We start from the raw sequence: 27,848 nt of genomic DNA on the forward strand, positions 1-27,848 counted from the left end.
TGTCACAGCCCTACATACGGTAGCGGAGACCTGAACGCTAGACACCTGACCTGGTTCAATGTACGGGCGAAATCGAATGGGACTTGCCTCTACCGATTTCTCAATAGCTCGCACCCCAACATCTACTTTCGCCTCCCCATCTTCAATAAAAGATTCGCCCACACTTACTACAACCATTTCCTCATCAGCAGTAATATTACTGTCATCCCTAACCTCAACACTCCCTCTTTCCTTGAAACCGTCTTATAATCCTCGAAAACCCACTCTCATCCACAAAGCCATACACCCCATTCCACTTTCAGTCCCTAACTTCCAGAAAGCCAACTAGAAACGTATAAATGCAGCCCTCAAATCCTAATTTCAGCCTCTCTTACTCACCTCCAACGGCCAATTCTATAACGATATTATCGATCTAACAGTTGATCAATATACTGAAGTAATTCAACAAATATGCGATGAACTGATCCCAATTCATTGCCTCAATTACCGCAATTTGATCTCCCTTCCCGACGATATCCTGGAATATATACATGTGGATATCAAATATAAGGAGACCCACCGGCAGAGATTATTTAGAAACAGATATTCTCTGCAATCCTCACACCTCCTAAATGGAATCCGATCCCTATACAGGTCCATCCGCAAGGAGATTCTGACCACCTAAACTAACCACCTCCCTAATCGCTAATACCTCCCTAATCCGCTAATACCGAACTAAACGCTGCCGGGTACACAGAGCCCAGAAAAACCTGTTCCCGTCTTGACAAAACTTCCCAACAATTTACCACCCTTCCCGAAACATTTTCCCCCCCGAAAAAGCGAACCTCCTCACATACCACTTCCTTCGGAATTCCAGAAACCATCCCACTCTTGTATCCGGTTTAGACCTCATCTCCAGGACATCTGTTAGCTGCGGTTATTCCAGCAGCCATTTCCCCTTTATAGGAATTACGGAGGGCTGTTGAGAATGGATTCAGTATTCACTCTCACCTGATTGTCAGAGGGGATTTTCAGTCCGAGTCTATATTGGCCCTCCTATATGTTCTCACATTCATCAAGGCTGAGATGTGATGGCGTTCGATGAGCACGTGGTCAATTTGGTTGAAATTAGTCCCCTCTGGAGAGGTCCACGTATGTTTGTGGACCGCTTTCCGCGCAAACCAGGTACTTCCAACAACTATTTCGTGCGGTACTGCTAACTGAATAATCCGCAGTCTGTTGTCATTGGAATCCCTATGTAAGGTATGGGAGCTCATATATCGGGGGAATACGGGCTCCGTCCCTACTTGACTGTTGAAATCTCCAAGTATGTTTTTAGTATTATACTTGGGACAGACTTCGAAGGTCCCCTCAATTGCCTCGTAGAAGGTATCCTTCTCCGACTCTGCAGTCTCCTCTATAGGGACGTGAACGTTTATGAGGCATATATTTCAAAATTTGCTTCGGAAATATAGAGTGCAAAGCCGTTCGCTTATATTTTCAAAGCCGATAACAGCAGGTTTCATTTTTTGGCTGACTAACAAACCTACTCCTACTAATACTGCCTAACCGACCAGGCGCGACTCTTCCGGTATGTCGAATTTAAGTAGACTATCATAGGTAGCGTTCCAGAGGTCCCGCCCTAGGATCGATGCCTGCGCTACACCTGACGTGACCTCCATCCTTCTCTGACCTCTAGCGTTTCATAGAGCAGGGAACGGTTCCTCAGATAGTCCTCCAATATCCGTAAGAGATAGTTCGGCACGTGGAAAGTATTGTCTAGTGTGCCTAGAATGTTTTTTTCATTTTACGGAATTAAAGGCGTTTCCGACGTCAAGCGTTACGAGGGGCACCACCCGCCGAGTTCGGCGACTATGTGCTTCCGCCCGTCGAACGGCATCCACGACTTCCATGATAGCATCAACTGTGTATCTCCCTGATCTAAAACCTACTGCGAAAATAAATTCCCGGCAGGCCGGATTGCTTAAGCGAGTCTACTTCTGATGAGCTTTTCGTGCACTTTTACAACAGTGTCAAGCATTCAAATTGGGCTGTATGACGACCGCCACTCAGGGTCGCATTTCCCGTTGCTGATTAGCGAAAGCCTCGCCACCTTCCAACGAGAAGGGAAAATTCATACTTTGAGCAAGCGTTAACTGCGCCGAGTAGTAGCTCCGGCCGATGTTGAAATACCAGTTTGTGTACCTTTGTATATCGCTGGGAAACCATCGGGTTCAGTGCCTTCTAATTTTTCACAGAGAGGACTCCCTGTTTCAAATCTTTTACAGAGAAAAGTGGACAGTCCTTGACGCTCTCGTCATCATCTCCTACGCAGGGAATAGTGGTCGTACAATGCGGTGCATCTGCTCGGTCTTAAGTGAATAAGGTTTCCCTAGAGCCCCGATTTTTCGGGTTACCAATTTATGACCGGGTCCCCACGGGTACCCATTCACTTCGTCGAGCAGATCCTGCTTTGCTCTTGTTTATTGCGCTGCGGAGTCTCCTTTTGGCTGATCTCTACTCTGTCATTAAGGTACAAGCTTTCTCCCGATTATTTGGGCGATGTGTCAAGCAGCGGATTCTACCACACTTCTTCCGGAGCTTTACAATTTCCACCGTCATGGCATGGAGGCTCCGCAGGCCATCGTTAGCAGGTTCATAACTGAATTTACGACAGTGTCAGCTGCAGAGCCACCACCCCAGGAGAACTTCCACCGCGGCCCCATTATCATCATTATCAACGGCGCAACAACCGGTATCCGGTCAAGGCCTGCCTTAGTAAGAAACTCCAGACATCCCGGTTTTGCGCCGAGGCCCACCAATTCGATATCCCTAAAAGCTGTCTGGCGTCCTGGCCTATGCCATCGTTTCATCTTAGGCAGGGTCTGCCTCGTCTTCCTTTTCTACCATAGATATTGCCCTTATAGACTTTGCGGGCTGGATCTTCCTCATCCATACGGATTAAGTGACCCGCCCACATAACGTAACCTAACATATTGAGTCGGATTTTATCCAAAACCAGACGGTCATGGTACCGCTCATAGATTTCGTCATTGTGTAGGCTACGGAATCCTCCATCCTCATGTAGGGGGCCAAAAACTCTTCGGAGGATTCTTCTCTCGACCGCGGCCAAGAGTTCGCAGCGCAGCGCGGCCCCACCTCTTCCAAAAGTTTCGACAAACCCCTCACTGTTCACCTTCGCGAAGTTCCATGTACGAAAAGGGCTCCGCGGTGGCGTGCACCACCACTTGGAAGGCAATGTATTGATGGTCGCTTGGCGCGAAGTCTTCCAGAAGTCGCCACCCGTCGACCACCATTGACTTCGACGCGAAGATTACGTCTGGAATGCCTCCCTCGCAGCCTGGGCGCGGGAACGTTGGTGTGGAGCCGGTATTTAAAACTCCCAGTCCTGTTCTCCCCCCCCCCCCCCCCATTTCGTTTCCCTCTGGAGTCTGAGTGAAGCATGTCCCAGTCAAGTGCCCTGGCATTAAAGTCACCCCCGATCAGGATCCGCCCATCCGAGCTCAAGATAGCGTCCATCAAAGTATCATGTCTGTGTTGAAGGCCCGGCGTCGTCTCATTCGGCGTAAGGTAGACACTGAAAAACTTTATCCCTAAACACCGAATCCAGACAAAGCCGTCCACGACCCAAATTAGAGCGGTTCCTCATATGTGAGGATACCTTGGAACTGGGTCCTTGTTTCGGTACTGCTTACTGATCAGCATTAAATCACCTTTGGTCTCCGCAGTGAACTGCGCTAGAAAATCGTGAGGGGTTGAACTCTGGTACATATTGATTTGTAGGATGCGAATCAAGTTGACCGGTCCTAGCTTTTTCCAATTCTGCTCTGAAGACTGGATACCCCCCGAGCGCGCAGTGTGCGCAACGTTCACATCAGACGCGCCACGGTCCCTGCTAAGGACGCAGCTTTCCTTTTCATTGCAGGTGTTCGTTTTATGGCCTGCCTAACCGTATTTGCGTATTCGCCCTTCTGTTAGTTTCTCGATAAGTTGCAGACATATACCCATAATCCAAACATCTGTAACATTTGGTTGGGGCGGCCTGGATTCATATCCTACACACTACTCCACCAATTTCGATTTTCCCCCTGTTTAGAAGCTTCCTCGCGTATTTCTCCGCTCCACCACAGCGAATTTTTGGCCTCGGGAGTTCGCAGAGGTGATACAATTCGCGTTTGATGGCCTCTTCTATCTCGTGTTTTTTTTTTGTGAGGCAGTGACGGTCTCGGATTTCCGGAGAACATGTGGGTTCCAGGCTGGAAACCAAAGCTCTCTCTGCCAGAAGCCGCTTGGCTGCTTCACAAAACATAACTTTATTTGTTGTCCTCGGATCTAGTTCGACTAGGACTCCTCCACCCACAAAAAGACAGTTCTGCTCCACTATCTTCGGGTTTGAGCTTGTAATGGATTTCACTGAGGACTACCGCAAAATTCTTGCCTTCCGTTGACTTAATGAGCAGAGCTGGCGGTCTAGTCCTCCTTCGTCTCTCAACCTTTTCTTTTAGTGTTTCGTCCTTCGTGTCCTCTTTAATTCTAAGCAGACGGTTTTCTGATGTCACGGCGTGTTGTTGTCATTTTCTCCCTCTTCGACTTCTTCTTTTGAGCTCTGGCGAGTACCTTAGTGAAATCTCCTTCAGTTGCCCCTCCTTCCTCTCGTTAGTTCTCCAGTTCGCTCTGCACTGGACTATCTGCGATCCGTTTGGCGCTCGCAGCGTTTTTCTCTGTTTGCGCATCCCGATTTCTCGTCGGGTATTTTAGCCCCTGCTGCGTCCTTTCTGACCACTGGCGCGAACGACACATTTTTGTGCTACGTATAAACGCAGCCAACTCACTCTCCATTCCCACTATCTCCTCGTTCATTTTGTTTGTGTTCGCCATTTAGATTTTTTACCAGCACATCGTGTGCTAGGGAGCGGGCCGTAATAGACGGGAGGGTATACCCGCTCGGGGACAAAACCCCTACCCAGTTCCTTGAGGCGTGACCTACAAATCGCTGATCCCGGGAATCACGGACGGATTAACCCTCACTCGGGGCAACGCGGTCTGCTAATATCAGTTCAATGCACACTACCCAACCTGGGTCCCAAAGGGGCTGGCTCCTGATACACGCCACAACTACCACCTTGACAGAGGTAATCTCACATCACCCCATCGACGTGGAAAAGGAGTTGTCGGCGGTTCCGAGGATTCCCAGTGTGTCCCGAAGTGTATTGGTCATTAGCAGTTCGCTTTTTACCAAGAGACTTTTTCAAAACTACTATCTAGGACGCAGATATTATGTTCGCTAGGGAGTCAGAACTACTTGCCCGGGCACTTCCCCGTATCGTAAGCGACCTGTTAAGGATCGTTTACGACCCCTCAGGGCAAATACACAGGACTAGCCGTTTCGGAGCTCCAGCCAACATAACTACAGATCGTGGACCACGGTTGAAATCAGCCCGGAGTTTTACGGCTCCACACGCATAGTCGAACCCTTATCTTTTTTAGTTTTTAGTTTCAGGTTTAGCTCGCGTGGTGGATTTCAAAATAGGTTGCGCGAATCGACTTTGTGTTTAGTTATCAGGATTCAGTGAGGGCCCATGTATCGGAAAGGACATGTCAATTTTGGTAACATGACACGTTAGATTTTTGGGAAAGCTGTACCCTCTTGGTACAGTCAGTCTGACCATTGTCAATCTCGAAAAGTCATTACAAATGGCTTTGTTACCTTTATTACTCGCTGTAAAGTACCCAATCCTTCACGAAGGGCATCATATGCTCAGCGCAAATACATAACAACCGCAAAAATCCAACACTAAGACCTTTAATGTCCACGAAGATAACTCGAGTGCGCCATACTTGCAAACGTGTTTCAATTCTTCGTCTGTTTCCGCTAATATCCCGGATCTATGCGGGAAATTAAGGGAATCATTGAAATTTCCTCGTCATCGTTTTAGATAAGATTGAAAGAATGGGCACCAATTCGGTAAGAATCCAAGTCCGAAAAAAAAAGCGGGAATGAACTGTTCACCATCCAAAAATAGTCACTCGTGTGAGACCCAAAAGATGGCATTATGAAGCGTGCGGTAGATTAATATGCAAAAATTTTTCTATTGTCCGTAGCGATCCGCTAGGTAAAATGTATTCAATGGCATACAATTACGGCAAAGAAGCAGTGTTAATGAATTTCAGGGTCGCTGGGATATTTATTATGTCAGCTTTTACGATTAAAATTTCAAAGTGAAATTAATTTAATCTATTGAAATTGATGCTTAAGGACGAAGTACAGGGAATCAGAGATGGGAGAGAGAGAGAGATTCAATCAATTATCCCACGGAGGTATATAGGATAGCTACTTTGGATGTAGTCTTTCCAACCTAAATTATCCTAGCCCCACATTGGATTCCGTTTATCAACAACGAAGTCTAGAAGACCAGACCAAATCAATCAGGAGCTGCTTCATTTATCGTTTTTTTTTATTAGAATAGACGCCTTTACCTTTGGAAGAGTCAAGAGTCAAAATCATTGACCTGCTACAAAATATGAATGCCTATTCTATGTAAAAGTAGGAAACCTTATACAGGAATGAACATTTTCGGAGCTTGGGCACATTACACTCCCACCATTGCCAATCAACTTCCTCATAATTCAGAATTTGAGTGTCGACTTTTCCCGGTAATACTAACAAACCTACGGTCGACAGCTCCAGCGAAAAATTCTCAGATACGAGTTATTTGAATTTGTGTTTGACGTCAGGTATGCTATTTGGGTTGATTAAGTGCGATCCCACCACTGTTTTCGTAAGAGTCCATGAAAGTATTAACCCAAACGTCATTCAATCTAAATTGAATCTCGACCTCTCTCAGCGTTACTCTGTCGCCCCCCCCACAGGTCGTATCTTTTGCTTCTTCATCCTATTTTCTCTGCATGGCTAAGTTTTCTGACGTTAAGGTAACTTTGATTGGATTTCTCCCATGCATGTAGTCACATATACGCTACACAGGATACGGGTGTGTAATCAAATTCACAAGCGTGGCAGGATACTGACATGGGGATAAAAAGTAAAATAGAATGCAAAGACACTGACAAATTTCTTTGACACAAGGCGACCGGGCGAGACTTCATGCAAGACCGGTAATGTTCTGTGTTGGAAATTCACATTGAAGGGAAGTTGATTTGAAAGTGGGGGTTGAGGAATACCTATCCCTTACTATATCCCGACGAGCTTTCGAAGAAGCAGTTGCTACAATTTTGTATCTTTTAACACTTCCGCTGGCAGTTCCGATGTATTATTCCCCATTCGCTGAATATAAACTGTCCAACTCCCAGTTTTAGTCCTTTCGGACTTCTGTCCAGTGAATTATGCAAACGATGTCGGCGTCTCTCTTATTTGGTATTCATATCAGAGGTCATTTCATTAAATTGCAAATCGTTGTCACCTTCTTTCTTGCCCGGTCTGCATCTTTGCACTGGCAGCCATTGGTCCACTTCGAGTCTTTCAAAGATTGTCCCCTGCTGGTAAGGAGATGCTTTTCCTTTTGTCCACCATAAACTCTTCAAGGATCATTTACCTTTAATCTTCTGGCTGTGAATTTTGAAATTCAAAGGAGACTGAATATATTTGAACAAAATAGAAATGGATGTGCAAAAGCAAGCATGAACTTTGGATTATGATTTGAAAGGATCCTGTTTCCTTTTTAGCTTCTTTGCAATTATGTTCAGCTTTTTACGCTGATAGAGATTTCCAGAGGAGATGAAAAGGGTTTAATCTTTTATTATGAAGGCAAAAAGTAGCTTTAGTAATGCGACACAACTGAAAAGTGTCTAGGACGCTAACCCAGATAACCACGAATGTTTTTCAAATCTGGCACAATTGCAGTCATGCTACACTCTCCTTTTTGAACCCCGATTCCAACAACGCATTTCAGTAATACGATGTGAAAACAATAAATTTCCAACCTTGGTGTTAAGTCATGTGCATGCAAATGTTTGGAGCCTTTTACCATTCAGGCTCTCTCAGTTAGTGCAGTGGGTGCCATTAAGAGTGAATGTTTTCTGATTTAACAAGAACTACACGAAGTGCGCTGGAATAATTTGGGAAAGATACACAGTTCAGTTGGGAAATGACATAATGGTGAAGCCAACGTATTGCCAATACTTGTATCTTTTTACCACACTTGTTTTTCTCTTTTCGTTGCTACACGGAGGTGGAAAATCTTAGAAAGTCATGTCTACCTCTGCTCGATGGCACAAACGCCGGGGCTACCGCGGTTGCGTGTGGAATTTGCCCCCACTAAAAACCACCCCCGGTCTCTCCAGCTCGAGACCCTGCGGGACCACCATGTAGGTATTATTTCGTGGGGTATGTTTGCCCTTAGGCGCTTGTCCTTCTCCTCCTTTCGGCTTTCCTCCTTCTTTGTTACTTCAGCAACTCCTCCTGTATTTACACGATTGCCAAATAAACTATAAGCCAGTTCTCCTTCGACCTCAGTTCTCCTCATGAGGTTTAGGTTTTTCCTCTTCATTGAAATCTTTGACAGCGAAAAATCACATGCTCAGGATCCTCCGGTATGCGACCACGTCTAGGGCAATTCGGAGAATCATGCAACCCAAACGGTGCAGATACTACCTGCAGCAATAACTGTGTCCCGTGAGGAACTGGGTAATGTGTTAGTTGGTCTCCCCATGTTTCCGCTCAAGTTACACCCTAATGCTGGAAATGAGGCTGTGCGTCCACCGACCCTTCGTAGACTCGTCCCATCTGTGTTGCATTTCTACGCTTTGTGTGCCCCTTTATACGTCTTGCATGGTATAGCACTCTCATTTCTTTCGCCAGAATGTCAGCAGGGATCATGCCTCTCACCACCAATACTGCCTCATCTGCCTCCGACTCTGAGAGTTTGCAAGCGCCTCTGAGTGACAAGTATAGCAGGATAGAACGCACCACTCCCGCTAGAAGCAACCTCCGACAGTATTTCGCCCATCAATATTCGGCAACATTTTTGCAACTGCACTGGTTGCCTTTTGGCATGGATATGCTAGGCAATCCCTAAAGCACAATTTGATATCAATCATCACCCCCCGGTGTTTGATAGCCGGCTTTGATACGACCGGATATCCACCCACTTCTCCTTTCACAGTGTTATCGTTCTTGCAGTAGGTTATTAAGATTGCTTCCGTTTTCGCGTCTGCCAAAGGTCAGCCGGGCTTTTTCTAGCCAAGACTTTACAGCTCTTACTAATTCCGTTGCGTAGACCTCCACATCTTCTGGGTGTTTTGCTGTAATAACCACAGCTAGGTCATCAGCAAAGCCGATGATCGTAGTCCCCTCCAGGACCCGAAGACCAAACACCCCATTATACAAAATATTCCACAACATCCCCTGTTGTAAGTACCGAACCCCGTGGTACCTCGGCTGTGACAATATACTCTTTGGGTCCCTCATCCGTCCCGTACTAAAGTGGCCTCTCTGAGAGGTAGTTTTCCACCAAATTCGTTAAATATCTGGGGACTTCAATTCCGTTTCAGTTAGCCGAGTTGAATGCGTTTTTAACATCCAGTGCCAATACGGCACAGCAGCCGCCAGAAATCAGTGCATCTTTTATCAGGTTTACTAAAATTCTACTTGCTTCCACCGTGAAAGCGGGCACCTCGCAAACCAAACCGGCATTCCGACAAACCATTGCTAGTTTCGAAGATGGGTAGGAGTCTATTGTAGATGACTCCCTCAATCAGCTTCCCCATTGTATCTAGCAGGCAGACAGGACGATACGATGCTCGATTTCCAGGTAGTTTGCCAGGTTTCGGAAGCAACACCAACTTTTGCTTTTTCCACTGGACAGGGAATATTCTCTCTTTTAGGTTCGCTCCGAAGGTGTTGGCAAAAAGATCGGGCCTAGTCTTCACTGCCAGTTTTAATGCTCGGTTGGGGATGCCATCCAAACCTGAGCCCTTGATGCCACCGATCCTACCACATATATTCCCCAGCTCCTCCACAATTACTGGAGGAATTGTGTCGCCTATTTTCGTGGTAAGGGAACAGAGTGATAACAATCTGAGGCGCGGACAAGTCACCTGCGGTGATCTCCGCAGCGTTTTCATTACCAAACTGTAGGCTTGGCCCCAAGGGTTTATGTCGGCATGAGTAGATAGCTGTTTGAATGGTTTTTTTTTTTATGCGCGTTGCCTGTATGCCTCCTCTCTATGGTAGCCACCGGGTTTTTCCCTGAGTCTCTAGCAAAGTCTCTTTGACCGGAAACATGCGGCTCGCAAGCTTCCGAGTTCGTTGCTCCACCAGTAGTTGGGTTGCCTACTGGGGAGCAATCGCTTTCTGGGTATAGTAGCGTCGCATGCTCCCGTCACCCATTGGGTGATTTGGGCGACTCTTTTGCTAGCCGTACCATTCAGGGATATGTCCCTGAAGAAAACGTGTCACTTTCAAAAGCTTTCGCCATACAGTCGAGCATATCACCTGGCATTCTGCGAGAATTCTTCTTCGAGCTCGATCCGCTCTTGATTTCTATGCAGATTGCCTTGTGATTGCTGTGAGTAAAATCCTCACTGACATGCCAAGCGACTCTAGTGGCTAAAGCGTCACTCACTTATGTCAAGTCCATTATAGACCCCAGGCCCCTTTTCCGAAAAGTGCACGAGGCCCAACAATCGCCAGTACCACGTCTTGCTCCACGAATGCTTCGAGGAGAACACGCCTCCACACATCAGTTGTCCGGCTGCCCCACTCAGGAACCCACGCAATAAAATCGCCTGCTATCATGGGCTGCCAACATCTTGCATCCAAAACCAGAGCGGCAAGGTTCAGCTCATACTCGACAAGTATAGCGCTGGGTGAAGCATAGTAGCTGTTGATGTGGACGCCTTTCAACTTCGCTCTGATGAAACCCTCCTCCGGGTGCTCCATTATTTCCTCGAAGGCTTGTTTTCCACAAGCCCATAGAATTGCTTGGCCCATTTGGTCTTAGACCCAAATGCTACAACCGTGGTTTCACTATGGCTTACTAATTATGGCCACATCGATGTTTTTCTCGCGGATGTTTTGCGAGAGTAGATCCTGCGCTGCCTTGCACTGGTTGAGATTGATTTGTATCAAACTCATCTGCGATTTGTGTCAAGGGCTCTTCTGTTATCCGGGTACCTGCTGCTACCTGCAATGTATGGATGCTCCACACCCTCCTTCCGTCTTGCACAGTAGGCAATTTGGGTCAGCTCCGCAGTCCTTCTCGATATGGTCTTCCACTCCGCCTCTCCTGCATTGCTTCGACCTATTATTTGGACTAGCGCATGTCTTCGCAATGTTCCCGAAGCCAAGGCATCTAAAGCATTGCTTCGACGCCACTTGCTCCCTAAGACGACACATACCACAGCCTATTCTCACTCCGCCGAGTGCTAACAGTTTGAGTGCTGTCTCTACCGGCAGGCTGATAATGGTGGATTGTCTTCCGCCGTAGGCTTCCCTCAGGGTGTTCACCTCTCCCTTTTGCGGTCCGACAAGATCGAACTGCTTCTCTAACGCTTCGCGAACATCCTCCTTCATGGTGATTTCATCTATATCTTTGCAGATTATTGTGATCTCCGGCCTGCTAGCCCTTATGTCAGCTTCCTGTCCTAACGATTTTCCGAATTGGCTGAAGACCGTCTAATGCGGGTGACATTGTCTCCTAAGTTGGTGAGTTCGGGGTCTGTCTTCACTCTCCTGAGAATGTCGGTAAAGAACCCTTCACCTCGTTTGGAAATTGCAATCACCTCCGGTCTTATCTTCCTCCGATCGTTTCTTTTGCGCGGTTCCACTTTCCCTTGGTTTCTGCCCCATTGAAGGACCGGTCCCTTTTCTCGAGGTCGCCGTCGCGGGCAGCTTCAGTCGTAATTCTCATGTGCTCTGCCTTTTTGGGAGTTGAATCCTTTTTTTCGTTTCGGGATTTGTTGGCCTGTTGATTCGTTCAGTTTTTCGCACAGCCTCTTCCCCGGTTTTGAACAGGCATAGCTTGAGTCGACTGGTTCACTTTTTCTTTCGAAGGCTTTTCCCCTCTTTCGTCCTGAGCCTTGCCGTACACAAAAGGGATGCTTTTTATCATGGCCCTTGTATTCTGGTGAATGTTCCTGCACTCCTCCATGAATTCACACAGCTCCATCATCTTTTTACCCAGGGCCGTAAGGGCAGCTCCAGACTGATCGTTGCTTATAATATCGCTCGGGTAATTCGGCAACACGGATTCTTCCTCATCAAAGACTCCCGCTACACATTTCCCACTGGGGGTAGTGATTGCGAGGACGTGTACCCGCGTGGGAGGGAATCTGCGAAGAATTGAACTTGGTTGATGGAGCCAGTTCCAGTCCCTCCCGTACGGTTGTAATATTAGATGCCACAGTCTCCATGGTTCCCACTACTAAGGGACTGTGGTCGTTGGATATCGGCCGCCACGGGAGCCCGCTTTCCCACTCCCAAAAACCGCCGGTACTGGTTTTCTGAAGCCCTACATCGCAAATTTATTCTCTTTATGTTCCTCCATGTTTGGTTTTTTTTCTGGGTATCCTTCCCATAGTCAATTTTTATCCACGGACAGGCTTTTTGTTCAGGGTGCTGGTTATCTACAGAAAAAAAATCTGTTGGGAAGGGATGTAGGGCCTCTTGACGCTTGGAGGGCGTCAGAACAGAAGCAAATTAGGCCGAGCCAAACAATACCATCACTGCGCGGTAAATACTTTTACGCTCACTGAGCAGACGGAGGAACTCGCAAAAGCCCTTTAGAAGAGACCCATTGACATTTGCGCTCTTCAAGATACTCGATGCTATGGTGCCAAATGTGACAACATAGAATGCGAACGCGGTAAAAATGCCTATAAACTTCTTCATTTTGGTAGCCCACACAACTAATATGATGTCAGTATTGTCACTTCCGAGGGTTCCCGCATACGCACCGCAAACAGGGGAGCTCGATGACGAAAAAACCACTTGACACAAATACCTGTAATGTACCTGTCGACGACTCTTTCGTCATTACGGGCGCTCTCACCGATCATGTGGGTTTTTTACACAAGCAGACAACAATAGGTAATACGGACAAAGTGTTTGGAAACGTAATGAGGGTGGCTACCATTTCCAAAAAAAAGCACGACCATGTACTTTTCAAGCAAGTCAGTTGGAGAGGGTGGGCTCTCGTTTACTACATTACTTAAAGGAAGAAAAAGCTCCGGTACGGATAACCGGCGGGAACCGTTTGACTTATTGACTTGGTCATGCACCCGGGATTGACAACATGGTGTCGTTGCCGTTAATCAAGGGGCGGTCCAACATCTAGAAGCCACGCCTGCTGCACCTGTTTTGATATAATCTATGGCTGCCACTTCCCCAGGTTCCCGTTGAAGAAGTGGACTGAGGAAATGAACCTTGTCTTCATCCTTTCCTCCTGGGAAATAACAACTGCATGAGCACGTACATCATTTTACCGCCCCCAAAGGCTCGTCGAGTGTTTTCGGTAATATGCACCATTTTCAAAAAGTACTAATCGAGCCTTTGATACCCCACATCACCATATTCTGTTTGAATTTTGACATCCCCTCTGTCATGTATGGGGGGTGCTTAATGTCAACAGAAAACAGCGTGACAATTGGTTCAGCCGTCTCCAAATAAATGGGGTGTAACAGACATTGAACCGATTCTAATAAGGTATTGTTTCACATATATGCTCACTGCTATATTGCATTACATTTTCGTTTGGATTGACTGAATTGATTCGCTGAGTGCTATCATTATCTGGCTCTCCGTTCAAAGCAAACTACTTTCAGCGAATCAAAGTATGGCTGTTGCGGGAATCAAAACCCTTTTGAATACCATAAAGAGTGGAATTTTCTCTTTCTTATAACACTCCACTAGCCCTACTGGGTGGTAACGCCCGCGAGAGAACGATCATATCCGTGTCTGCGATGGACTCATTAGAAGTAACCCTTGCCACGAGGCCGCACCGGAGGTTATCTTGTATCATGAGAACCAGGATGGCCTTCTGAGAGAATATACTCCAGGAGAATTCCTGGGGATTATGCTCTCGGGACGGTTATTTGCGGTTGGCGGCCTTGTGGGAGTTTCATAGTGATTGTGGTTCTGGCTACATGGCACGCATGCACCTTGCCACGTGGTAAAGTGAGGACAGTTGTTTATTCAAGTGCGGACAGTTATTTATTACAAACTGAAGAGTGAATCAGACGATACAGTGTGAAAAACAAAAAGTAAAACGAACTGTGAAATTAAAAAATGAGTGCGCCAGAAACTGACGGGTTCACCAAGGTGACTCGCAAGAAGCGACGCAAGGCGACAGACAGCCCGACGGGCGAATCTAAATCGAGAAACTCAGACGACGGAATGGAGACCGCGTCTGAGGTAACGCTCTCCAGCGACTGCGAGTCCGACTCGCAGACGAGCTCGGACGGGACGGTGAAGAGCTCAGTATCCGTCGGCGCGATCCAAGATTCCGTTGCTCTGCGCTAGCAGAACAAGCGGCTCTTCAGAGAACTCCGCGAAGCACGCGCGAATAATCGACATCTCCTCATCAAGTCGCTCGAAGCGACCATCGCCCGCACGTTCGGGACGTCACCCGCTACTCCACCACCAACCACACCAACGACAACAGCTGAGGTGATGGACACCACTGTCCATACCGAGCAAACATCGCGGCGCCACTCGCCCTACCATCCGGAGCACGCCCGGAAGCTTTGCCGACCCTCGGCGAGGCGAAAAAGCGGCAGCCCGCCGTCGCAACGAAACAGCCACCACCTAAGCCGCAACAGCAACAACAACCAAGGCCAGCCACTGCAGCCCTAGGAAAAAAGGAAGTACGTCGAAAAATTCCTCCATTAGTGGTAGTCGAAAGCGCGGCTACATTTAAAGATATTAAAACGAATATATCCCGTGCCCTCCCCAACAACTACCTGATAAAGAAATCAGGTAGTTCCCACCAAATCCTCACCAAAACACCAGAGGATTACGCTACCGCCAAGAAGGTCCTCGTGGAGAACAATAATAAGTTCTTCACGTACACCCTTTCCTTGGATAAGATGACCAGCCTCATCCTACGAGGCCTCGATTCGACGTTCTCCCCTCAGGAGATCGTCGATGAATGGAAAGCTCAGGGAGTCTCAAGTACCCTGAGCGCGGAACCCTTTGCCACGACCTGGGCAAAGAACAACAACGTAAACCTCGACTTGTGGTTGGTCACCTTTGATGCAACCTTCAACGAGGAGCAGCTGCGCGAGGTGAAAGCCGTACAGCACATGGTTGTTCGCTTCGAACAAATCCATAACAAGCAAGTGCTGCAGCGCATCGGACACGCGGCAACCAACTGCAACCTCACCTACAGGTGCGTCAAATGTGACCAACTACACGGCTCTGGCGAATGCGCCAAAACAGTGGAGGAGGCACCGAAATGTGTCAACTGCGGGGGCAATGATCACCCCGCCAACTACCGGAAGTGCCCACGGTTCATCCCGGTGGTGGCAAGGAGGAACGCACAAAAACGTGCCCCTCCCTCCCGCCTTCTCCCCTCAACTACCTCCCGCCCCGCTGGTCGTTCTATCAAGAACCCAGCCTTCACCCGTCCGTCCGTGTCCTTCGCCGACGCCGCACGAAGTGGAACCTCTCCCCGGACACCCAACAACGTAGTCCAACCCACCACCATCTCCAATCCAGACTTCCTTGAGTTCGCCAGGAAATCGCAAGAATGCTTGCAGATGTTCAACTCAATGGTCGGTATCTTGGCATCCATTAATGGATGTTAAGATAATTGAGTTGAACATCAACTTAATCATCGGCCGCGCCCGCAGACATGAGTTCGAGCTGTTCCTCGGCGAGCAAAAACCCGATATAGTTCCCCTATGTGAAACTAGGTTGAATTATAGATACAATCCTTCTTTTCCCAACTTCAACCTCTTCCAGACTTACCGACCTCAAGGCCGGGACACCTGTGGCGGAACGGCCGTCCTTATCTCCGACAAATTCCTGGTCACCCAAATCCACCCACCTCCTAACACCTTCAAATCCATCGAAATCTCGCTGGTCTCCTTCGAATCCCAATCAACCTCGGTCTTCGTTACCTCTGTATACTGCCCCAACCAATCTCTCGACACCCACGACTTTCTCCCCACCAAATCCTTCTGCGCGTCCCTACACCGCTCTCCCGGTAAACAATCTTCCCTGATCATAGGTGGAGACCTCAACGCCAGACACCCGTCCTGGTTCGATGCACGGTCGAACCACAACGGGGATCAGCTCCACCTGTTCCTCATAACCTCAAATCCCAACATCAACCTAGCCCATTTCAGTCTGACACTCCCGACCTTCAACAAACCACACTACCATTCCTACCTAGACCACTTCCTGATTAGCAGCAACCTGGCTGTCATTCCCAACACTAACACCTTCCCCTTCCTCGAAACGGTCCCCGGCATCAGCGATCACGATTCCCATCCAACCGTACAGTTCCTAATGAATCCATCGACCTGACAGTTCGTCAATACACCAAAGCAGTTCGGCAAGTATGCGACGAATTGATCCCTTCCCGTCCCTTCAATTACCGCAACCTAATCACCCTTCCCGACGATATCCTATCCGACATCCAATATAAAATGAGGCGGAGATTATTTAGGAATAGATATTCTTCGCAATCCTCCCACCTCCTCACCGAAATCCGCGAACTGGACAAGTCCATCCGCCAAAGAATCCTCACCCTATACACCCAATATATATGTTTTCCGCTATATCGTCGCCTATGGACTGTGTTTCCCTTCAGAATAACCTGGACACTCTGGTTCGTTGGTGCTCGACTAATGGTTTAGCGCTAAACGTCAGAAAGTGTCACTCTATGTGCTACTCCCTAAAATCCCCACCCACTTCTTTCTCCTACTCGCTTAACGGACATTCCTTGTCCTGCTTAAATTCCACTCAACACCTCGGAGTCACTTTCGACAATAAGCTCCGCTTTGACACCCATTGCCTCGATGTCATCAATCGAGCAGCAAAATTTTCAGGCTTTATTCTTCGCTCCTCCTCTGATTTTGACTCCATCCAACCCTCCTTAGCTGTCTTCAATTCCCTTGTGAGGAATACCCTCGAGTATTGCTCCGTGATCTGGTCACCCTCCCGTAACTGTGATTGTCTTGCCCTTGAAAATGTACAACGTTAATTCACCCGTTCTCTCTTCTTTAAGAAAAGCTTCCCTCGTGTGGATTACCCCTCCCGCCTCCGCTTTCTAAACTTTCCCTTCCTACAACAGCGTAGATCCTATCTGGATCTATGCACATTCTTTAAACTTTCCTCGGGCCTGATGGACTGCTCCGCCGCTGACGAGATCACCTGCCGTCCTGCGTCTTATAACACACGTAATGCAGATATTTTCAACGTGCCTTTCGCGGAGCTCGAAGCCTATTTTCATTCCCCGATTCCCAGGCTTTGCCGAAATTATAATGCAAAACAGCTTGGTCCTTTTAACTTCCCTACTTTAAGTAGTTTTAAACGTAGGATAAGTTTTTTGCTTTCTCCTCCTCCTGAGGACAATAATTAATTGGAATTCTTTCTGTCTGTTGTCAGTTAATTAAATAAATAAATAAATATCTCCACAACCGCCTCTCTAACACTGAGCTGAACATACAGGGAACTCAGAAAGACCTGCCCGCGTTTGGGCAAATCAGTCCAACAAAATGCGATCCACTTCCTGCAAGCCCACCACTGCACCCTCCACTTCCGTGAACCAAGTTTCGATAACGAGGTAAACGGAAAGATCTCCCAACTCCTAACCCATCCTTCCTACCTCATTCCCCAACCCGCACAAAATCTCTTCACCCATGCCCTCGCCGACCCAAGTCAGCGAAAGAATATCCTCCCCATCCACTTTGTCAGCCCAGACTCCATCAGGGCGGCCATCGCCGCCTCCAAAAACAAGAAATCGGTTGGGCTTGACAAAATCCCACCCATCGTCCTCAAGAAATGCGCCCACTTCCCAACAGATTGGAAGAGTGCTCGAATTGTTCCTATCCCCAAGAAAAACCAAAACCCACTAAATCCCGATAACTACAGGCCTATCTCAGTCCTCTCATCCTCTGCCAAGATTTTCGAGCGGATCATCAAAGTTACTATCGACGAGCATTGTGACTCCAATCATTCAATCCCACAATTCCAATTCGCCAACCGCCCCAAACACTCAGTCGAGCATGCACTACTCGTGCTCAAATCGGACGTCCTCCTCGGCCTCAACCGGAACGCTCCGACCATAACCTGTCTCCTCGACATAAAGAAGGCTTTCGACTCCGTATGGCAATACGGACTCGCATACAAGCTTTCTGAAGTCCTCCAGTTCCATCCGCACCTCTGCAAGCTAATTCTTAGTTTTCTTGATGGGCGGAAATCCCAAATCCAACTCCGTGAACACCTCTCCTCCCCATATTCTAGCCCGGCTGGCATCCCTCAGGGGTCAGTCCTCTCCGTTACCCTCTTTTCCCTGTTTACCGCAGACCTTCCTAAACCAACTCCACACCCAAATCCAATCCGAATCCTTCAATACGCGGATGATATCATCCTCTACACCTCCACCAGAAACATCCTTGCCGGTGAAGCCCGCCTGAATTCCTATTTGGACGAGCTCTACCGGTACTTCACCCGTTGGAAACTGTCCCTGAACCCACAAAAATGCGAAACCATCGTATTCCGTGGTACCGCTAAGATGACGCCGAAAATGAGGAACGACATTTCAACCCTATCCCTGAAGATCCACAACGACACCATCCCAACCGTCAAAGAAGTCACCTACCTTGGAGTGACAATCAATTCCCGCCTATCCCACGTCCCACATATCACGAAGGCACTGAACCGTGCAACAGGTGCCTTCAAATCCCTCTACCCAATCCTAAAATACACTAGCCCAACACCTCAGAAAGTCAAGCTGTTTTGCTACAGACGGACAATCAGTGTCCGAAGAGGTCCGTGGGATTATGCCTACGGGGCAGGTACTCAAGTTAAACCTCCCCCCCCCCCCCAATACTTTCATGTCCATCTACCGTGGTGGCGTCCGCGCGTACTCGAGGAGGGCGATCAAATTCGTGTCTGCGACGGACTCGTTATCTTGTACCATGAGAACCCGGATGGCCCTCTGAGAGAATATACTCGAAGAGAATTCCTGGGGATTATGCTCTCGGGAGGATTATTTGCGGTTGGCGCTGTTGTGGGAGTTTCATGGTGATTGTGGTTGTGGCTACATTGCACATATAGCTCTCCGTGGCAATTATCAGTTGCGGCAGAGATGTTAGAGAGGCCTCACATTCACTGTTATGAATACTGAGCCTTCACTCAGTATAAACCATGCCACCAGTCATGGCGGGACTCTGATTGTGGTCTCCAAATCAATCAGTGTCCGAAGAGGTCCATGGGATTATGCCTACAAGGCAGGTACTCACGTTAAACCCCAGGACCTTCAGCTCTGCTACGGGCTTACTTTACGGGGCACTAGCCCATAGGTAGCCACGTCACTAAAGTGGGCTGACCTCATACTACGCATTGTGACAGTTCAGCTCACAATAGCAAATGGATAAAAAGAGAACTAGATGGTAGCTTAGTGGTATCTCGCAAGCCTTCATAATACAAACTTTTCCGAAAGTAATGCTAAAAGTGACTGGTTGAAGGCAATTTTATTGTTAATTCAGAAAATATCCCGACTTACCCCCAGGAATGAGGCATATAGAAAATAAATGTACATAGAAACCATTAACCTGAAATAACAACCACAAAATCCCAGCCGAGATCCTGTATCGACTCCCTGCTCACTTCGAGTACAACATAATTAAGGCATTTAAAATCCAGGCAAGTGGATGAAACTGCTCGTTCCCGTCAAAGCCGAGATTTGTAATTGATTCAAAAAATACGTTCAGCGCAATGTTATCCTTGCCATTAATCTTTTGAATTTCAACGAACATTTCGCTCAACATTAACGGGATTACGTAGCTTAATTTCAGATCTTTGGTTGGAAGGCGAGTATTTTAAAACAGAATTTTCCCCATTGCTCCACTGGCTCCCGTCCATCTACCCATGAAATACTTTCGTTGGTGCTTGCTCCTTTTTCGACCCTTCCGCTTCGGATTATGTGATTTCGGGCCCTCACCGACAACGGTCTATAGTTATTCGTCTTAATGTCTGTGTTGATTACTCTTTCCCTGTTTCCATTCCCTCAACCGTCAATGTCAGAATCAGGGGAGGGTTTAGTGGAATTGTACCGAGTCAATTTTATGCGAGTGTTTTACTTTCACAGCAATTTTGAAATGTAAAACGAACAATGTTTCGTTCAATGACTGCGATTTATGGGAAGAGGAAGTTTTATAACCTGTAACAAAGTTGGGAAATGGGTCCTTGGCTTTTATTCCGCTTGTTTAGTTATTTGCATCTATTTGAGTCTAGCGCTCAGTTTATCCTTGGGACGTTCACTATGGGGTGGTCTCATGTAGAAGACAAATTTACTTTCTATGGTCATGAATTTTAACTGTCACAAACTTTGTCCTTTCAGCAGTAAACACTACCAATTATCCAGATTCCAGCTCGTTAAAAATTCACATGCAGTGTTAATAAGCACAATTTAAAGAAGTCACACTCGTATCATGTTGGGAAATGGGGGAGAGAGGATTACTGTCACATGCCAAGGACTGGCTTCCAAAAGTTTGGATGGTCAACAGTTGAAGGCGTCAACCACCCACAAACCAAAAATCGTTTTGAAAATTGGTTGGAATTCTTTTGAACCTGACGCTAACTATGGAAATTACTTCACTTGAATATTTTTGAAGATATCCTTGGTGGAAGAATTAACAGAGCCGTTTCGACTGAAAAGGAGAAAACCATTTTGATGATTTGTTTAGTTGTTGTAGGGTGAAGCCGTGCACTGCAGGATAGACTGACGCGGAATCTCTGAGAGTGAGCTGTCTCACTTCGAGGGTGATATATGGCTTTCCAGGAGCCAAACCTCTCGTCTACCAGGACTGTGGGAGTAGCCACACCCTGTACTAAGTGACCCTACTATTGACAAAACTCTACGAATCTATACTGGCCAGTCGAAAACAGCTCCCCTAATCCAGGGCGTCATGCGAACCATGCCCATTGGATAGTTTACAATCAGAGGTAGCTGACTGTATTCAAAAGGAGCTTCACTGATACGTGGTCACCTTAGTCAGTAAGTTTGACCTTACCGTGCTGTGACACGCACTCATGGGAATCAAATGAGTAAACGAATAAAAACAAAGAGAACTACAACCAAACAAATGAGAACCCATACCACACACAAACTGGCCAACCAGGCGGAGCCACATCTCCTAAATATTAAGGGTCAGGTAATTACACCCAAAAAGGAGAATTTGGGACGTCAAAGAGTGAGAAGAGAGGACTACAAACACGAAAGACTACTGCTCAAAAAGCAGGGACACGCAAAAGCACATCTGAGATCAATATATCAGACATCAGGAAGGAGACAGATATCAGTGGCGCAGGTGCTAAATGGTACCTGCGTTATCTGGAGAAAAGAATGAAACCATTAGAGGCCCTTAAGAAGGCTCAGTACAGACCTAAGCCATTTTTATCGGAGTCAAGATAGTGTGGAAAGGTAGAAGTTAGGAAGCTCGCTATTAACTATGCTAGTGCGGTCAAGGATATTCGACTGGTCATAGGGCGTTTACGACTGGTCCCGAGCAAATACTACCACGTGATGAGCAGGAAACGACCTTGTCGTCAGGCAAATGTGCAAAGGATGGACTGCGAGACTTGTGTTCACCGGGATAAGTTTTCGGCCAGGTCACATGCTGGTGGACTGCGCCATGGAGGTCACTGCGGAGTGGCTTAGGACTATAGTCCCTAAGTTGCCAGCGTGGGAAGGAGTAGAATTATCGACATGTTCCAGGGATGATATACCAGGGGTACACATGCAAGGTAAAGGACAAAGGTGAACTTCGCACAACCGAGATGGATGACCAATCAAACGTTTAAATTGCCATATCAACTATCGGTTCGGCAACACACCTATACACCTGCACTGGGAAAAACCGAGAAAAGACACTTCGGAGGAAACATCTTGTGGAAAACTTGCCGAGGTCTCCGAAGGAATCTCGTAGGCCAAAGAGGTGGAAAGGACTGAAGCAATCATGGGAGCAAACCTGCTACCCAGTGAAAAGGAAAAGATGGACGACCTAGACCTAGATCGTCTAGAGCTAAGTGTGGACAGTGACGTGCAGGAAAGCGCCATGTCAGAGGAGAAGGGTGATACTTTGACAATGGAGAAAAGCTATAAACAATAACGGAGCCAATGGCCAGCATAAAGATGGCCCAGATAAATCTCCCCTATGCGAAAGCTGCATCTGCATCTGTACGAAACTCTTCAACCGGGCAAAACCAGCCCGAGGTTCAAAAATGTCGAGTAACGCGATCAGTTAAGCAAAACGGAACAGCTCAAGGAATTAAGTGAAGAGATCGAACAAACCACGGAGCAACCATGCTATACAAAGCTATAGCCAAACACGGAGCAATATCTTCTGCCTGTCTGAAAAAGATGGGACATTAGGTGTCGAAAATTCCTTATGTATTTTTGCATCTGAGAAAGGGATAGTGTTGAAATTTTTTCTTTTTGGAATGATCAAAAATGTGTAGAAAAAGAAGACGAGGCAGACCCTGCCTAAGATGGAGCGATGGCGTAGGCCAGGACGCCAGATAGCTTTTTGGGATATCGAATTGTTGGACCTCGGCGCAAAACCGGGATGTCTGGAGTTCCTTATTAAGGTAGGCCTAGACCGGATACCGGTTGTTGCGCCGTTGATGATGATGAAAAGGTGTAAGTGCTTAACAAATGTGTCCAAGTGTTTAGGCAGTCTCACCTAAGCTTTGAATGAAATAAAAATGTTGAGTGCTTGAACAACATTAAAATTTGACTACATCGGATGCTCCTTATATGCACAAATTTATGCTGAATTCTTAGTCCAGAGTGAACCGTGGGTCATTGAATACCCCCACCCACTCTGACCAACTGTTCCGAATCCAGGGAATGGTGCCAATCTGACGAGGTCACCCGATTTGGATAATTTCTGGTTATTCTCGAGAGATTCGATCTCCTTTGGGAATGCTTCCCCCTGGGCAATAGGAGACAAATGGTTTCTAATTCTACCGGCTCCTTGGAAGTTAGGAATGTGCTATCGGGTTTCCTCTATCTCCGGCAGTAGGCAACAACTGTTACGAGTCCTGTGAAGGATGAGAATTTTCGCAAAATGTTGTCTTTGCTCTTATTCCCGATGCTGACGAAGCATGTGCTGTGAGGCCTTTGTTCAATGTCATGCCCAGCCGTCGGATTTTTGGTAGGCCCCCTGGAGCTCTGTTTGATAATCTATTCTGTGCCGCTCCACCATAATTTTTTGTCGATCAGTACTTGACGAAGTGATCCTCGGAATGCAACCGCCACTTAGTTCATCTTCCTACCCGTCTCCATTGTCGTATCCCCGAGTTAGACTGAACTTGACTGGTTTTGTTTGCCACTAAGACTTTCCACTTAGCTGCAGGGAACCGAATCCATTGTATTACGATTGTAGAGTGACTCCAGTAATAAATTGTGGTGTGACTCCAACCGTGTGTCTTGAGAATGTCCTTCATTAGGTCGATTAGCTGCGCTGCTCCAGATATTTCGAGACTTGGAATCGATTGTAATTTCACAGCAACGGCTTATGATTTCAATGTAGTGAGCCCGACGAATGGCTTCTTTGCTTGGAGCAGGCGCCATTTTATATCTAACTCGTGTGATTTCGATTATCCCATTCAATTCCTGTGAGTCGAAACTGCTGCATAATTAACAGGTCGAACACTATCTATGGCTGAAACCACCTGGCAGGAATAAATAGTTAAGCCACCTCTGGGAGAAGTTGTCTTTTTGTCAGCGCTTTCTCTCTGATATCGTCAAGCTGCACTTTGAATGAGAGTGGGTCTCTGTCTGAATGCCACCGCAATCCGAGCGCCTTAATGCGTTCACCGTCCTGGATGGCACCTTAGTTTCTCAGTCTCAGGCGGCATTTTTCGATAACAACTCGTCGTGGTTGGCGAAACAATCCATAATTTAAAGACATCAGCTTGCCGCTGACTTGGTCAAGGTTGTCAGCTCCCGTCGGCACCTATGGTTTTGTGTTCCTGGCGATAGCAAAGCTTCTTTTTCAGCTAATTTCCACGCGACCCTAATCACTCGGTACTGTTTGATCGGTTCCGGGACATTGTTTCGCCAAAGCATGCGTTAAAAATCCTGGTCTCGTGGATCCAACTTTAATTGTCTATCTATTCGATCTGGGCCGCGATGACGTTTTGATGAATCTCCTGAGCATATGGGGGAGGATATTTTGGATACTTGACTTAATCTGAGGGACTTCCCTGATGACGTCGTTTCGGATGCATTGAAAACCACCCGCGGCTAGGTGGTTATACTTTGTTCTTTATGTACGACATAGTGCAAGCTGCTGAATTTCTCTTCTGTTGAGATCTCTACAACGTCGCCCAATCGAAGGTACTTCTTTAGGAATTCGGTATATTGTCGCCTTACCGCTTTATCATCAGTTAGCCTCTTCTTTAATTTAGAAAACCTTACGTACGCTTTCGGTTGGCAATCACATAGTGCTTGTATGGGGTTAGCATCCTCCTTGACTGGGAGTCTCACTCTGTACCTCTGTTTGGTTTTACCATTCGACGGTACGTACTTCTCCTGGAGTCCAAGGTTGATTGACTGGTGGTTCGGTGCATTACTAGTACTGTTCTTTCTTGTGTGCTGATAAAGGATGTGCCTCTCTGATGGGATTTGAACTGGTTGTCGTTCCAGAGAGAATCCAGTCCAACCTCGTGTAGTCATACAAGGTGGCCATCGCATCAAACCCAGTGCCATCAATGAACTCAATATATCTGCACTGAGCAAGATGTCGATGCGCTCAGGCCTTTCGGATAAAGGATCAGCTAAATCGCTGGGTGATCATGTATGAAGAAACTGGAACTTGGTCAGGACTGTTGATTGAATGCTGGTTACTATGTTTGCCACCGCCAAAGCTTCCACACTGACGAACTCGTTTCCGGTCCTGGTCTTCTTGCTTCTTATTTGCACCCTTATGACTGCTCTAAGACTACATATTTGCACACCGTTGTGTTGGGATTTCCAGCAGTTGAGTTGCTGAGTGAGTAATGAGGGTACGCCGTGATTCATAATCAACTAGTGCTCGAAACGTTGCTAATTCTAAAGAGGTATTCTTAACCTTAGCCCTGGCTGTAGATAGCAGCTCCTACAGAGGAGACTGCAGAGTCCGAGAAGAACACCTTCTACGAGGCAGTTAAGCCGGCCCTCGAAGCTTGTCCCAAGTATGATATCAAAATCATAATTGGGGATTTCAACAGTCATTTGGCACTTTTCGCTGTCAAAAATTGTTTTTCAATGTCGACCTTCAGCTTCCTGTGCCCCTTTCGAGCATCCCATTAGACTGTGTGGAAACGCTTTGTGGACCGAAGAAGTACTCCTACCTCTTTCCTCTCATGCTTTGCAGTTTTGCACTTCTGGCAAGCGATGTATTGTCTGGCCAAAAAATTAATGTCCTTGTTCGTGGACGGAAAGAAATACTTTGCTGTGATTAACCGATTCATTGTCCGAATATCTGGGTGCCCTACATCGTGAACGGCGTAAAATGCTTCCCTTTGGAAATTGGCTGGAATATATGGCCTTAGTTCCTTGTCTGAGGTCTCACAGTATGTACTGGATGTTGAGCTGAAGATAGGAAGCTCCCTAAATGTATATTTGGAGTTGGTCCGCAAGCTCTGAAGAACTCCGTCGTCCTTCTGCGCCTCAGCGATTGCCGGAAAAAGGACGGTGGCGGGTATGTTGACCTCTGCAACACGTGACATACCGTCAGTAACCACGTTATCTTTTCCAGACACGGGTTGAATGTCGGAAGTGAACTGGCTGATAAACCTCAAAGGCTGAAGATGACGAGGGGACGCCTTGTCGGACTTTTGTTTCAAAGGAAAAGTGAGAGGCTTATGGTCGGTGAATAACATGAAGATGGAATACCAGAAGTATTGGGAATATTGGGTAATAACTCACGATTATAGGTGCTCTAGTTCCATTGAGCGGGGCTGAGCTATCTGGAAAAGAAGCTCAATGGCTACCAGATTTGATTGACTTTTTGGTGAAGGGCAACACCTGCGGCAATGTCTGAGGCAGCAACGAATACGGCTAGGGTGCATGATGGTGAGGGAATGCCAGAAGTGTAGCATCCACTAGCTGCTGCTTGGTGGTCTCAAATGCCTGGACAGCCTCTGGAAACCACCCAATCGGATGGGAGTTTTCGGTCCAGACAAGAAGGCTTTGGGGCGGCCTCGGTCAAGAAACGATGATAAAATTTTAACATGCCCAAGAACCTTCTGAGGTCCTTAACGGTTCTTGGAAACGGGAAGCTCGAAATGGCTTGAATCTTGACTGGGTCCCGTTGGCTGCCTTCAGGGGTGGCTGGGAAATCTTACCTACGATTGTAGAAATTTGGACATCTCAACGCTAAGAACTAAACTGGTCTTGAGACGTTGAAAAATGCACTTACGGTGCTGTAAATGCTCGGACTCAGAGAAAGACGCGACCAGAACATCATCCAAATATACGAAACAGAAGTTGAAGTCTTGCCGCACAGAGTGGATGAACCTTTGAAAGGTTCGCCCCGCATTACATAGCCCACAGCCTTCCTGGTGAACAAGAAGAGCCCGAAAATTGCGCATATTGCCGTTTTCGAAATGTCTTCGGGAGTTATAGGGATTTGCTGGTATGCCTTGACTAAGTCCAAGGCCGAGAGAATGCGGGAGTTTGCGACAGAGTGAACAAAGTCATGGATGAGTAGTATGGGATAGCGGTCTGGAATGGTCTGAGCATTCAGACGTCTATAATCGCCACAAGGTTTCCATTCGCCATTGGATTTAGCAACCATGTGAGGTGGCGAAGACACACAACTGTCTGAAGGTCTGCAAATACCCTGCTTAAGAAGTTCTTTAAACTCTTTCCGAACAACTGCAAGCTTCTTCGGTGGTAATGGGGGCACCTTAGAGAAAAATGGGAAGCCAGTAGTGCTGATGTGGTGCTGAATATCATACTTATCGGGCTCAGAGAGACTACGCTCGATAATGATGTTGCGGTATTTTTGAAGAAGTGCGCGAATACCTTCATCGGCAACATCCTCAAAAACAATGGAAAGAGTTCCGGGTGAGCAGGATGAGATTTTATCTCTATTATGTATGGACCTATCATGGATATCCACTAACAATCCATAGTGGCACGAGAAATCCGCACCTAAGTAGGGTATACTGATGTCCGCGATTATGAACCGCCAAGAAAACGTTCGTGGAAGTTCTAAACTCCATTCGACTTGCTTGTAACCATACGTGCTGATCGACGAAGAATTTGCTGCCGCAAGTTTCAATGATTGTGGTATTAAATTGTTATGCCGGGATACGGGAAGATTGAAGACTTCAGCTCCTGGATGGGTCAGGTAGTTGGGCCGGCTCAAAAGAACGTAGATTGTGAGGAGTCGTGGTGAAGCATTTCTAGTCCTACTCCCCTACTCCCCTGATCTAGTCCTACTCCCCGAACGCAAAGCACTGACGGCCTCCGCCAACTAACATAGGGCGGCTGTTAATGATGATACCATCTGCTGCAGTTCAGCCACCTCACCAAGTTGTCGCGGGATACCTTACCAACCATGATTCGCACGTAGACTTCATGGATTTTGTCCATGACGTCGATGACGGCTAGCTTATCCAGAGACTTTGAATCCGCACACATCAGGATGGTTTGTGTGATCTC

Source organism: Hermetia illucens, chromosome 1, assembly GCF_905115235.1.
Source record: "Hermetia illucens chromosome 1, iHerIll2.2.curated.20191125, whole genome shotgun sequence".
Lineage (NCBI taxonomy): Eukaryota > Metazoa > Arthropoda > Insecta > Diptera > Stratiomyidae > Hermetia > Hermetia illucens.